At 45.3% G+C, this 12,538-nt stretch overlaps 1 long non-coding RNA gene across 2 annotated transcripts; it reads left to right on the plus strand.

Annotated features, from left to right (window-relative positions):
• Nucleotides 1–556: 556 nt before the first annotated feature.
• LOC307105163 lies at nucleotides 557–2,698 on the plus strand. 2 transcript variants are annotated; one of them, XR_013813994.1, is made up of 4 exons: nucleotides 557–1,497; nucleotides 2,147–2,183; nucleotides 2,309–2,351; nucleotides 2,502–2,698. It is a non-coding gene; the product is annotated as an uncharacterized lncRNA (long non-coding RNA). The 2 variants fall into 2 exon arrangements; XR_013813995.1 differs by lacking the exon at nucleotides 557–1,497 and having other exon boundaries at nucleotides 1,797–2,183.
• The last annotated feature ends 9,840 nt before the right edge of the window (nucleotides 2,699–12,538 follow it).

Here is a 12,538-nt window from a genome sequence, read left to right on the forward strand (position 1 = left end):
GTCATCTCTTCATTCCCTGAGTAGATAATTGCATTGATATACTTGGCAGTTTGAGCGACCTTCATACTGGGTCCACCCGAGGGCGGAGCCGCGGGCGCCTGGATGCGGCAGGAAGGGCCGCAGTGTGGGAAGCGCCGACTGAGAGCCCGGGTCCATGCCCAGACTTCCCGGTGAGCCCGCACACGGCCCTCGGCTACGGCAACCAGAGCGGGTCCGGTGAGCGGCCGCGTCCCCTGGAGCAGCCGGGGTAGCTCCGACAGGGCGGCCCGGGCCCCCCGGTCAGGAGACCCTCGCAGCCGAAAGCCGGAGAGACGCGCGGAATCCCTGGGGTTTTGTTTTCTATTTGGTGGGGGCTCTGACCAATCACCGCCTGCGGATCGCGCGGAGTGGGCGGGGCTGACCGCGGGGGCGGGGCCAGGCCCCACACCTTCCCGGGCGCGTCTGGCTGCGACCTGGCCGCGGTTCTGAACGAGGCCTGCGCTCCGGGGCCGCCGCGGCCAGGCGGCCGGGATCACCCGGCGCCGGCGGGAGGCGGCCGAGGCAGCGGAGCGCCACCGGGACTACCCGGAGGGCGGTGCGTGGGTGGCCCCGCGTTCCCGGAGAAGGAAGGAGACGCTGCAGGGACCGCCGGGGGATCGGAATCTCCCCTGGGGCTGGGACGGTGGCTCCAGCGGCCCGGAGACGAGGGGAGAAACAGCGAATCGACACCGGAATTCTTCCCTCAGCCCCTAGGTCCCGAGGTGCGTATTTCGGTGGGTTTCAGATCCTGTACCTCGAGTGACTCACCCCAAAGGGCCCGATTTCCTCTCAAGACATTTAAGGGATTCATTCTTTCTAGAGATGGAAAGGAAAATCTCTGAATTCGGCTAATGGATTTTTTTGGACCCTGGCAGCCCTTGCAGCACTGGGACTGACACTCTCAGGCCTGTAGTCTGCTCCATGCCAGCTTCCCCGGGGACCTCACTCCGTGTTTGCAGTACCCAGTCTACACCCAGCGGGCCCAGAGGCCTCTGTGTCCCATGCAGAGGCCTGGGCCTCCCCCCGGGTTCTTACCCTCATTCTAGGACTTTCCGGGGAACAGGAGGGTCTCAGACCCCGGAGTCCAGGCTGGAGCTTTGCCCTTCCCTGTCCTCACCCCCGCTGTCCTGTCCATCCTCGGGATGGTCCCAGCAGTGCTGCCTCAGTGGCCCATGGGAGTTCCTAACTTTTCACACCCTCCTCAGATCCCCAGAAGGCACACGTGACCTACCACCCCCTCTCTGACCGGGAGGTCACCCTGAGGTGCTGGGCCCGGGGCTTCTACCCTGCAGACACAGCCTGACCTGGCAGCGTGACGGGGAGGACCAGACCCAGGACATGGAGCTGGTGGAGACCAGGCCTGCGGGGACGGGACCTTCCAGAAGTGGGCGGCCGTGGGGGTGCCCCCTGGCGAGGAGCAGAGATACACGTGCCATGTGCAGCACGAGGGGCTGCTCGAGCCCCGGACCCTGAGATGGGGTGAGGAGGGCCGTGGGCACAGAGCCTCTTCTCAGGGCAGCAGGGGCCCTGGGGACCTCAGTGGGGTCAGGGCTCAGGGCTCAGGCCTGGGGTCAGGGCCCTCCCCTCCCTTCCCCTTTCCTCCTTTCCCCTCCCCTCCCCTTCCCTCCTCTTCCCAGGGCCACCTCTTCAGGCCTCCATCCCTGTCAAGGGCATCTACTAGAGCTGTGACGTGGGAGAGAAAGGGCTCAGGTAGGAATGGGGTGGGGTCTGAGTTTTCTTGTCCCAATTTGGGATTTTCAAACCATAGGTAGAAATTTTCCAATTTCTTGCTATGATGCTGAGAGCTGCCACCCACACACCTGTGCTTACCGTCTGGGGTCCTTTTTGCTAACACTGCTTTGGAAAAGGAGACGTGATCACCTTGGTGAATCTGGTGGTTCCTCACCTGGTGATTCCCAGGTCAGAGTGGACGGTCCCTGCGGAGGGCAGACCTCCAGGAGGCCGTTGGTCCAGTCCCCACGTGTGTACTTTCCTCAGGTTTCCTGATCCTGCCCTGGGTCTGTGGTCACAGTTCCGGAAACTTCTCTGGGGCCCAGGACTAGGGCTTCCCTTAGGACCTCATGGCGCTGCCTCCTCCCTGGTCTCACAGGGTGTTTGTTTCCCGCAGGTGGAAAAGGAGGGAGCTACGCTCAGGCTGCCAGTGAGTATGGAGGGGACCCTGAGGCCTGTGACAATGCAGACGGGAGCCGTGGGGGACCTCACCCCATTGTTCCTCCTTTAGTCTCCTGTCTGGGGGCTCTGACCACATCCTGTCTTGTCCCCCCAGCAGGGACAGTTCCCTGGGCTCTGATGTGTCTCTCAAGCTTCTAAAGGTGAGACCCTGGTGTGGGGAGGGGCTGGGCAGAGGGGGGCCTGGGTAATGGAGTTTCTCTGGATGTGGATGTTTTGAGTTAGTGAAGGGCCGTTCGGAATGTCACCACTTACAGCGACTGGCCTGAACTTGTTCTTACGTTCTTTCCCAGCGAGACCTGCCCGATGGGGAACTGAGTGAGACAGATGTGCTGACGCCCTGCTTTGTGACGAGGATCTCCCGACTCCCCTTCTGCAAAGGGCATGGCGTGCCTGCGTTCCTGTCAGCATAACTGAGGAGTGAGGAGCTGGCCCAGCCCTGCCCACGTGACCTGGCCCACACCATCCTGCCCACTGTACACATTCAACACATGCCGTTTTTTGTATAGCAATGAAACCTCAATAAAGTTGTTTTAAAAAAGATTATATTTAGAAAAACACAGTTTTAAAAAACATTTGTAGTGTTGTTTTATTCGTCAGAATTTCCAGAACCAGGTTCTCCACTGGACAAGTAGAAACAGGAAATTGTACTCCTGTGGAGAGGCATCTGTGACAGACACGTGTACTCAGGGAGCGGCTCTGGGCCTCGAGCAAATGCAGAGTCCGCTCCGGGCGGCGCGGCCCACCACGGAAAGGAACTCGTGTCCCCGCATTGTGAGATCTGTGTTTCCCTCCCCGGCCCTGCTAGCCGGCCCAGGCCCGAACCGGAACCGAGCACTCGCTTGCTGTCTTCCACACCGTGTTGCTAGGCGAGGCCTGGACAGTCAGAAGGAAGTTCTGGTTGAGGTCCCGCTGTTTGTTGCCTTCAAACGTCACTGCTGCACGGACCACAAGGAGGACTGCGGTCTGGCTGGGGTGGCTTCCTCAGGTGCGGACTGGCAGGAACCACATCCATCTGGAGCTCACTGGAAGGCAGCATTTCAAGAACTCACTCAAGGACTCTTGTCCTCAAACAGCGTTTCTGTCCACACCAGGGTGGCCGCGCCCTGCGGAGGCGGGACAGCAAACGCCTCCGCTTGTCCCTGGTGGTGGAGGAGACCGGCAGCCCGCAGCAGCCCTGCAGGCCATCGTGCAGGTCCGAGTCGCTGCAGCCATCGCTGGCCTCCTGAGGAGGCCCACCCAGGTGCTTCCTGCCCGGAGGCCCGGGGTCCCAGGCCTCAGCCCTCAGTCTGAGTCCCTCTCGGGGACCACAGCTCCAGGGAAAGTCGGACCCGGAGGTCATGGGCTGGCAGGACCCCCCCACCCCCTGCCTCCCCCCAAAAAACACGTTTTGAAAGTGGCCGACTGGTTTCTAATTTAAGTATTACAATTTGAGATCATATGTTAGATTGACAAAGTTCTTGTAATTTTTATTTTATTTTTTACAGTAAATGATTCACTCTAGTTTCTGATAAAATACAATGTTCAAATATTAATGTGAGCAGTTCAACACTCACTTATGTGTAACCTGTCTGCCAGAAGCCGTGCACAATGAATCGTAGAGACTAACAGTGAAAAGTAAATGCCAATCTTGAACTCCTAAATTACAAGCTAAAAGGGAGTCCCACAAACCACAGCACTCTCCTGGCCTCTTGTGCTGAACGAGCTTAGGGAAGAACCAATGGGATCCGTGTGCAGATTTTTGTGTGAAAGTAAGTTTTCAACTCCTTTGGGCAAAGAGCAAGGAGCACAGCGGCTGGATCGAATGGTACGAGTATGTTTCGTTTTGCAAGAAACCACTGTGCTGTCCTCCGGGGTGGCTGCACCACGTGGCACCCCTCCCCCGCAGTGAGTGAGAGGCCTGCCGCCCGCCCCACGGCCTCATGGGGCTCCACGTGTCAGTGTCTGGGTTTTCGCCGTTCTGATAAGGAAGCGGTGCTAGCTCCTTGTTGTTTTCTTTTTATTTTATTTTATTTTTTTCCACACTTTTTTTTATTAAGGTATTATATGTGTACATATCTTACCATTGTCCCCCCCCCCAACCCCACACCCATACATGCCCTCACCCCCCAGAGTTTTGTGTCCATTCGTTATGCTTATATGCATGCATTCAAGTCCTTCGGTTGATCTCTTATCTCCCCCACCTCTCCCTAAACTCCCCCCTATAATTTGACATTCTGTTTGATGCTTTACTGTCTCTGTATCTATATTTTTGTTCATCAGTTTATAATGTTCTTTATTATCCATAAATGAGTGAGATTATGTGGTATTTTTCTTTCATTGACTGGCTTATTTCACTTAGTATAATGTTCTCCAATTCCATTCAGATTGCTGCAAATAATGAGAATTCCTTCTTTTTTATGGCAGCATAGTATTCCATTGTGTAGATGTACCACAGTTTTCTGATCCAGTCACCTGCTGACGGGCACCTAGGCTGTTTCCAAATCTTAGCTATGGTGAATTGTGCTGCTATGAACATAGGGGTGCATATATCCTTTCTGATTGGTGTTTCTAGTTTCTTCGGATATATTCCCAGGAGTGGGATTACTGGGTCAAATGGGAGTTCCATTTTCAGTTTTTTGAGGAAACTCCATACTGTTCTCCACAGTGGCTGCACCAGTCTGCATTCCCACCAGCAGTGCACGAGGGTTCCTTTTTCTCCGCATCCTCGCCAACACTTGTTTGTTGATTTGTTGATGATAGCCATTCTGACAGGTGTGAGATGGTACCGCATTGTTGTTTTGATTTGCATCTCTGGGATAATTAGTGACTTTGAGCATGTTTTCATGTGTCTCTTGGCCTTCCTTCTGTCTTCTTTTGAAAAGATTCTATTTAGGTCCGTTGCCCATTTTTTTATTGGATCATTTATATTCCTTTTATTAAGTTGCATAAGCTGCCTGTAGATGTTGGAGATTAAACCTTTATCAGTGATAGCATTTTCAAATATGTTCTCCCATAAAGTGGGCATTCTTGTTATTTTGTTGATGGTTTCTTTTGCTGTAAAAAAGCTTTTTATTTTGATGTAGTCCCATTTGTTAATTTTCTCTTTAGCTTCCATTGCCCTAGGGGCAGTGTCAGTGAAGAAGTTCTTCTGGCATATGTCTGAGATTTTGTTGCCTGTGAATTCCTCTAGTATTTTTATGGTTTCCTGTCTTATGTTTAAGTCCTGTATCCATTTTGAGTTGATTTTTGTGTATGGTGTAAGTTGATGATCTAGTTTCATTTTTTTGCATGTATCTGTCCAATTTTCCCAACACCATTTATTGAAAAGACTGTCTTGATTCCATTGTATGTTCATGCCTCCTTTGTCAAATATTAATTGAGCATAGTGGTTTGGGTAGATATCTGGATTCTCTATTCTGTTCCATTGATCTATATGTCTGTTCTTGTGCCAGTACCAGGCTGTTTTGAGAACTGTGGCTTTGTAATACATCTTGAGGTCTGGTATTGAGATCCCTCCTACTTTATTCTTCTTTTTCAGGATTGCTGTGGCTATTCGGGGTCTTTTTTAATTCCAGATGAATTTTTGGAGAGTTCTTTCTAGGTCTGTGAAATATGCTGTTGGTATTTTGATGGGGAGTGCATTGAATCTGTAGATTGCTTTGGGTAGTATGGACATTTTAATGATGTTGATTCTACCAATCCATGAACATGGTATGTTCTTCCATCTGTTTACGTCTTCCTCTATCTCTTTTTTCAGTGTCCTGTAGTTTTCCGTGTATAGGTCTTTTACCTCCTTAGTTAAGTTTATTCCTAGGTATCTTAGTTTTTTTGGTGTGATGGTAAATGGGATTGCTTTTTTAGTCTCTCTTTCTGTAAGTTCACTATTGGTGTATAGAAAGGCCATAGATTTCTTGGCGTTAATTTTGTATCCTGCTACATTGCCGAATTCATTTATTAAGTCTATTAGTTTTTTGATGGAGTCTTTTGGGTTTTTTATGTACAATATCATGTCATCTGCAAATAAGGACAGCTTTACTTCTTCTTTTCCAATTTGGATGCCTCTTATTTCTTCTTCTTGTCTAATTGCAATGGCTAATATTTCCAGTACTATGTCAAACAGGAGTGGTGAGAGTGGGCATCCCTGTCTTGTTCCTGTTCTTAGGGGAAATGGTTTTAGTTTTTGCCCATTGAGTATGATGTTTGCTGTGGGTTTGTCATATATGGCTTTTATTATGTTGAGGTATGATCCTTCTATTCCCACCTTGCTGAGAGTTTTTATCAAGAAAGGGTGTTGGATTTTGTCAAATGCTTTTTCTGCATCTATTGATATGACTATGTGATTTTTTTTCTCTCAATTTGTTTATGTGATGTATCATGTTTATTGATTTGCGGATATTGTACCATCCTTGCATTCCTGGGATAAATCCTACTTGGTCATGGTGTATGATCTTTCTGATGTACTGCTGGAGCCGATTTGCTAGAATTTTGTTGAGGATTTTGGCATCTATGTTCATGAGGGATATTGGTCTGTAATTCTCTTTCATTGTGTTGTCTTTATCTGGTTTTGGTATTAGGGTGATTCTGGCTTCATAGAAGGAGCCTGGAAGTGTTCCTTCCTCTTGAATTTTTTGGAATAGTCTGAGGAGGATAGGTTTTAGTTCTTCCTTGAATGTTTGGTAAAACTCTCCTGTGAAGCCGTCTGGCCCCGGGCTTTTGTTTGCCAGAAGCTTTTTGATGGCTGCTTCAATTTATTCCATAGTTACTGGCCTGTTGATCTGTTTAGAGTCTTCCTGATTGAGTTTTGGAAGGTTATATATATATTTTTTTTAAAAAAAATATATTTTATTGATTTTTTACAGAGAGGAAGGGAGAGGGATAGAGAGCCACAAACATCGATGAGAGAGAAACATCGATCAGCTGCCTCCTGCACACTCCCCACCGGGGATGTGCCCGCAACCAAGGTACATGCCCTTGACCGGAATCGAACCTGGGACACTTCAGTCCGCAGGCCGACGCTCTATCCACTGAGCCAAACCGGTTTCAGCTGGAAGGTTATATTTTTCTAGGAATATGTCCATTTCCTCCAGGTTGTCCAGTTTGTTGGAATAGAGTTATTCGTAGTATTTTGTAACAATCTTTTGTATTCCGGCGGGGTCTGTTGTTATTTCACCACTTTCATTTCTGATTTTGTTTATTTGGGTCCTCTCTCTTTGCTTCTTGGTGAGCCTGGCTAGAGGTTCATCAATCTTGTTTATCCTTTCAAAGAACCAACTCTTGGTTTTGTTGATCTTTTGTATTGTTTCTTTGGTCTCTATGTCGTTTATCTCCGCTCTGATCTTTATTATTTCCTTCCTTCTGCTTACACTGGGCTTTTCTTGTTGCTCTCTCTCTAACTCTTTGAGTTGTTGGGTTAGGTAATTTATTACCATTGTTTCTTGTTTTTTTGCAGTAGGCATGTCGAGTTATGAACTTCCCTCTCAGGACTGCTTTCACTGTGTCCCATAGATTTTGGATTGTTGTGTTTTCATTGTCATTTGTTGCCATGATGTTTTTTATTTCTTCCTTGATGTCTTTGGTAACCCAGTCATTGTTTAATAGCATGCTGTTTTGTCTCCATATGTTTGATTTCTTTTTTTAAAAAAATATATTTTATTGATTTTTTACAGAGAGGAAGGGAGAGGAATAGAGAGCTAGAAACATCGATGAGAGAGAAACATCGACCAGCTGCCTCCTGCACACCCCCTACTGGGGATGTGCCCGCAACCAATGTACATGCCCTTGACCGGAATCGAACCTGGGACCTTTCAGTCCGCAGACCGATGCTCTATCCACTGAGCCAAACCGGTTTCGGCCATGTTTGATTTCTTTGCATTGTTTTTATTGTAGTTGATTTCCAGATTTATGCCGCTGTGATCTGAGAAGATACTTGATATAATTTCTATCTTCTTAAATTTGGAGAGACTTTGCCTATGTCCTAACATATGGTCTATCTTTGAAAATGACCCATGTGCACTTGAGAAGAATGTATATTCTGTGGCTTTGGGGTGAAATGTTCTGAAGATGTCGATTAATTCCATCTGGTCTAGTGAGTCATTTAGGATTGATGTTTCTTTGCTGATTTTTTGTTTAGAGGATTTGTCCAATGGTGATAGTGGGGTATTAAAGTCTCCTACTATGATTGTATTGCTGTGAATCTCTCCTTTGATATCTTCCAGGAGTTTTTTTGTGTATTTGGGTGCTCCTGTATTGGGTGTGTATATGTTTGCAAGAGTTATTTCTTCTTGTTGGATTGCTCCCTTTAGTATTATGAAGTGGCCTTCATTATCTCTTGTTATGTCCTTCACTTTGAGATCTAATTTGTCGGAGATAAGTATTGCTACCCCAGCTTTTTTTTTTTTCATTTCAATTCACCTGGAAAACCTTTTCCATCCCTTCATTCTCAGTCTGTATGCGTCTTTTTTTCTGAGGTGGGTTTCCTGTAGACAGCAGATATATGGGGTTTGTTTTCTTATCCAATCAGTTACCCTGTGTCTTTTGATTGGGGCATTCAATCAATTTACATTTAAAGTTATTATTGATAGGTATTTATTTGTCGCCATTTTTATTCTATACCCGTGTTCCTTCTTTGCTTCTTATTTCTTTTTCTTTTTCTTTTTATAGCAGATCCTTTAGCATTTCTTGCATTGCTGGTTTGGTGGTGATAAACTCCCTTAGTCCTTTTTTGTCTGTGAAGCTCCTGATTTCACCTTCAATTTTGATTGATAGCCTTGCTGGGTACAGTATTCTTGGATTCAGACCCTTCCTTTGCATGACTTTGTATATTTCATTCCATTCCCTTCTGGCCTGATGAGTTTCTGTTGAGAAATCAGTTGCTAGTCTGATGGGGGTTCCTTTGTATGTAACTTTCTGTCTCTCTCTGGCCGCTTTTAAGATCCTTATTTTGTCGTTGGTGTTTGCCAATTTAATTATAATGTGCCTTGGCATCGGTCTTTTGGGGTTCATTTTGTTTGGGACTCTGTGAGCTTCTTGGATTTGTGTGGGTTTTTCTTCCCTACATCAGGGAAGTTTTCTGTTATTTCTTCAAACAGGTTTTCTATTCCTTGCTCAGTTTCCATTCCTTCTGGTACCCCTATTATTCGGATGTTGTTTTGTTTCGTGTTGTCCCGAAGTTCCCTTAGGCTCTCCTCATGCTTTCTAATTTTTTTTTTCTAGAAGCTGTTCTATTTGGGTATTTTTTTTCCACCTTGTCTTCTAGCTCACTTATGTGGTCCTCTGCTTCTTCTGGTGTACTGTTGATGCTTTCTATTGAGTTCTTTACAGCAGTGATGTCATTTCTCATTTCTTCTTGGTTCTTCTTCATTTCCTCTTGGTTCTTTTTTTCTTTTTTTTTCCAATTTTTTTATTAAGGTATTATATGTGTACATATCTTACCATTGCCCTCCCCACCCCCCACTCCCATATATGCCCCCACCCCCCAGAGTTTTGCATCCATTGGTTATGCTTATATGCATGCATACAAGTCCTTTGATTGATCTCTTATCTCCCCCACCTCTCCCTAACCTTCCCCTTGTAATTTGACAGTCTGTTTGATGCTTTACTGTCTCTGTATCTATCTTTTTGTTCAAGTTTATAATGTTCTTTATTATCCATAAATGAGTGAGATCATGTGGTATTTTTCTTTCATTGACTGACTTATTTCACTTAACATAATGTTCTCCAATTCCTCCCAGGTTGCTGCAAATGATGAGAATTCCTTCTTTTTTATGGCAGCATAGTATTCCATTGTGTAGATGTACCACAGTTTTCTGATCCAGTCATCTGCTGACGGGCACCTAGGCTGTTTCCAAATCTTAGCTATGGTGAATTGCGCTGCTATGAACATAGGGGTGCATATATCCTTTCTAATTGGTGTTTCTAGTTTCTTCGGATATATTCCCAGGAGTGGGATTACTGGGTCAAATGGGAGTTCCATTTTCAGTTTTTTGAGGAAACTCCATACTGTTCTCCACAGTGGCTGCACCAGTCTGCAATCCCACCAGCAGTGCACGAGGGTTCCTTTTTCTCCGCATCCTCGCCAACACTTGTCGTTTGTTGATTTGTTGATGATAGCCATTCTGACAGGTGTGAGATGGTACCGCATTGTTGTTTTGATTTGCATCTCTCGGATAATTAGTGACGTTGAGCATGTTTTCATGTGTCTCTTGGCCTTCCTTCTGTCTTCTTTTGAAAAGATTCTATTTAGGTCCGTTGCCCATTTTTTTATTGGATCATTTATCTTCCTTTTATTAAGTTGTATAAGCTGCCTGTAGATGTTGGAGATTAAACATTTATCAGTGATGCCATTTGCAAATATGTTCTCCCATGCAGTGGGCCTTCTTGTTGTTTTGTTGATGGTTTCTTTTGCTGTGAAAAAGCTTTTTATTTTGATGTAGTCCCATTTGTTAATTTTCTCTTTAGCTTCCATTGCCCTAGGGTCAGTGTCAGTGAAGAATTTCTTTTGGCATATGTCTGACATTTTGCTGCCTGTGGATTGCTCTAGTATTTTTATGGTTTCCCGTCTTATGTTTAAGTCCTGTATCCATTTTGAGTTTATTTTTGTGTATGGCGTAAGTTGGTGATCAAGCTTCATTTTTTTGCATGTATCTGTCCAATTTTCCCAACACCATTTATTGAAGAGACTGTCTTTATTCCATTGTATGTTCATGCCTCCTTTGTCAAATATTAATTGAGCATAGTGGTTTGGGTCAATATCTGGATTCTCTATTCTGTTCCATTGATCTATATGTCTGTTCTTGTGCCAGTACCAGGCTGTTTTGAGAACAGTGGCTTTGTAATACAGCTTGAAATCTGGTATTGAGATCCCTCCTACTTTATTCTTCTTTCTCAGGATTGCTGTGGCTATTCGGGGTCTTTTTTTATTCCAGATGAATTTTTGGAGAGTTCTGTCAAGGTCTGTGAAATATGCCGTTGGTATTTTAATGGGGAGTGCATTGAATCTATAGATTGCTTTGGGTAGTATGGACATTTTAATGATGTTGATTCTACCAATCCATGAACATGGTATGTTCTTCCATCTGTTTACGTCTTCCTCTATCTCTTTTTTCAGTGTCCTGTAGTTTTCCGTGTATAGGTCTTTTACCTCCTTAGTTAAGTTTATTCCTAGGTATCTTAATTTTTTTGGTGCGATGGTAAATGGGATTGCCTTTTTAGTCTCTCTGTCTGTAAGCTCACTATTGGTGTATAGAAAGGCCATAGATTTCTTGGCGTTAATTTTGTATCCTGCTACATTGCCGAATTCATTTATTAAGTCTATTAGTTTTTTGACGGAGTCTTTCGGATTTTTTATGTACAATATCATGTCGTCTGCAAATAAAGACAGCTTTACTTGTTCTTTTCCAATCTGGATGCCTTTTATTTCTTCTTCTTGTCTAATTGCAATGGCTAATACTTCCAGTACTATGTCAAACAGGAGTGGTGAGAGTGGGCATCCCTGTCTTGTTCCTGTTCTTAGGGGAAATGTCTTTAGTTTTTGTCCATTGAGTATGATGTTTGCTGTGGGTTTATCATATATAGCTTTTATTATGTTGAGGTATGAGCCATCTATTCCCACCTTGTTGAGAGCTTTTATCAAGAAAGGGTGTTGGATTTTGTCAAATGCTTTTTCTGCATCAATTGATATGACTATGTGATTTTTATCTTTCAATTTGTTTATGTGATGTATCACGTTTATTGATTTGCGGATATTGTACCATCCTTGCATTCCTGGGATAAATCCTACTTGGTCATGGTGTATGATCTTTCTGATGTACTGCTGGAGCCGATTTGCTAGAATTTTGTTGAGGATTTTGGCATCTATGTTCATGAGGGATATTGGTCTGTAATTCTCTTTCATTGTGTTGTCTTTATCTGGTTTTGGTATTAGGGAGATTCTGGCTTCATAGAAGGAGCCTGGAAGTGTTCCTTCCTCTTGAATTTTTTGGAATAGTCTGAGGAGGATAGGTTTTAGTTCTTCCTTGAATGTTTGGTAAAACTCTCCTGTGAAGCCGTCTGGCCCCGGGCTTTTGTTTGCCAGAAGCTTTTTGATGGCTGCTTCAATTTATTCCATAGTTACTGGCCTGTTGATCTGTTTAGAGTCTTCCTGATTGAGTTTTGGAAGGTTATATATATATTTTCTTTTTTTAAAAAAATATATTTTATTGATTTTTTACAGAGAGGAAGGGAGAGGGATAGAGAGCCACAAACATCGATGAGAGAGAAACATCGATCAGCTGCCTCCTGCACACTCCCCACCGGGGATGTGCCCGCAACCAAGGTACATGCCCTTGACCGGAATCGAACCTGGGACACT

This window comes from Cnephaeus nilssonii (assembly GCF_951640355.1).
Source record: "Cnephaeus nilssonii genome assembly, chromosome: 9".
Taxonomy (NCBI): Eukaryota; Metazoa; Chordata; class Mammalia; order Chiroptera; family Vespertilionidae; genus Cnephaeus; species Cnephaeus nilssonii.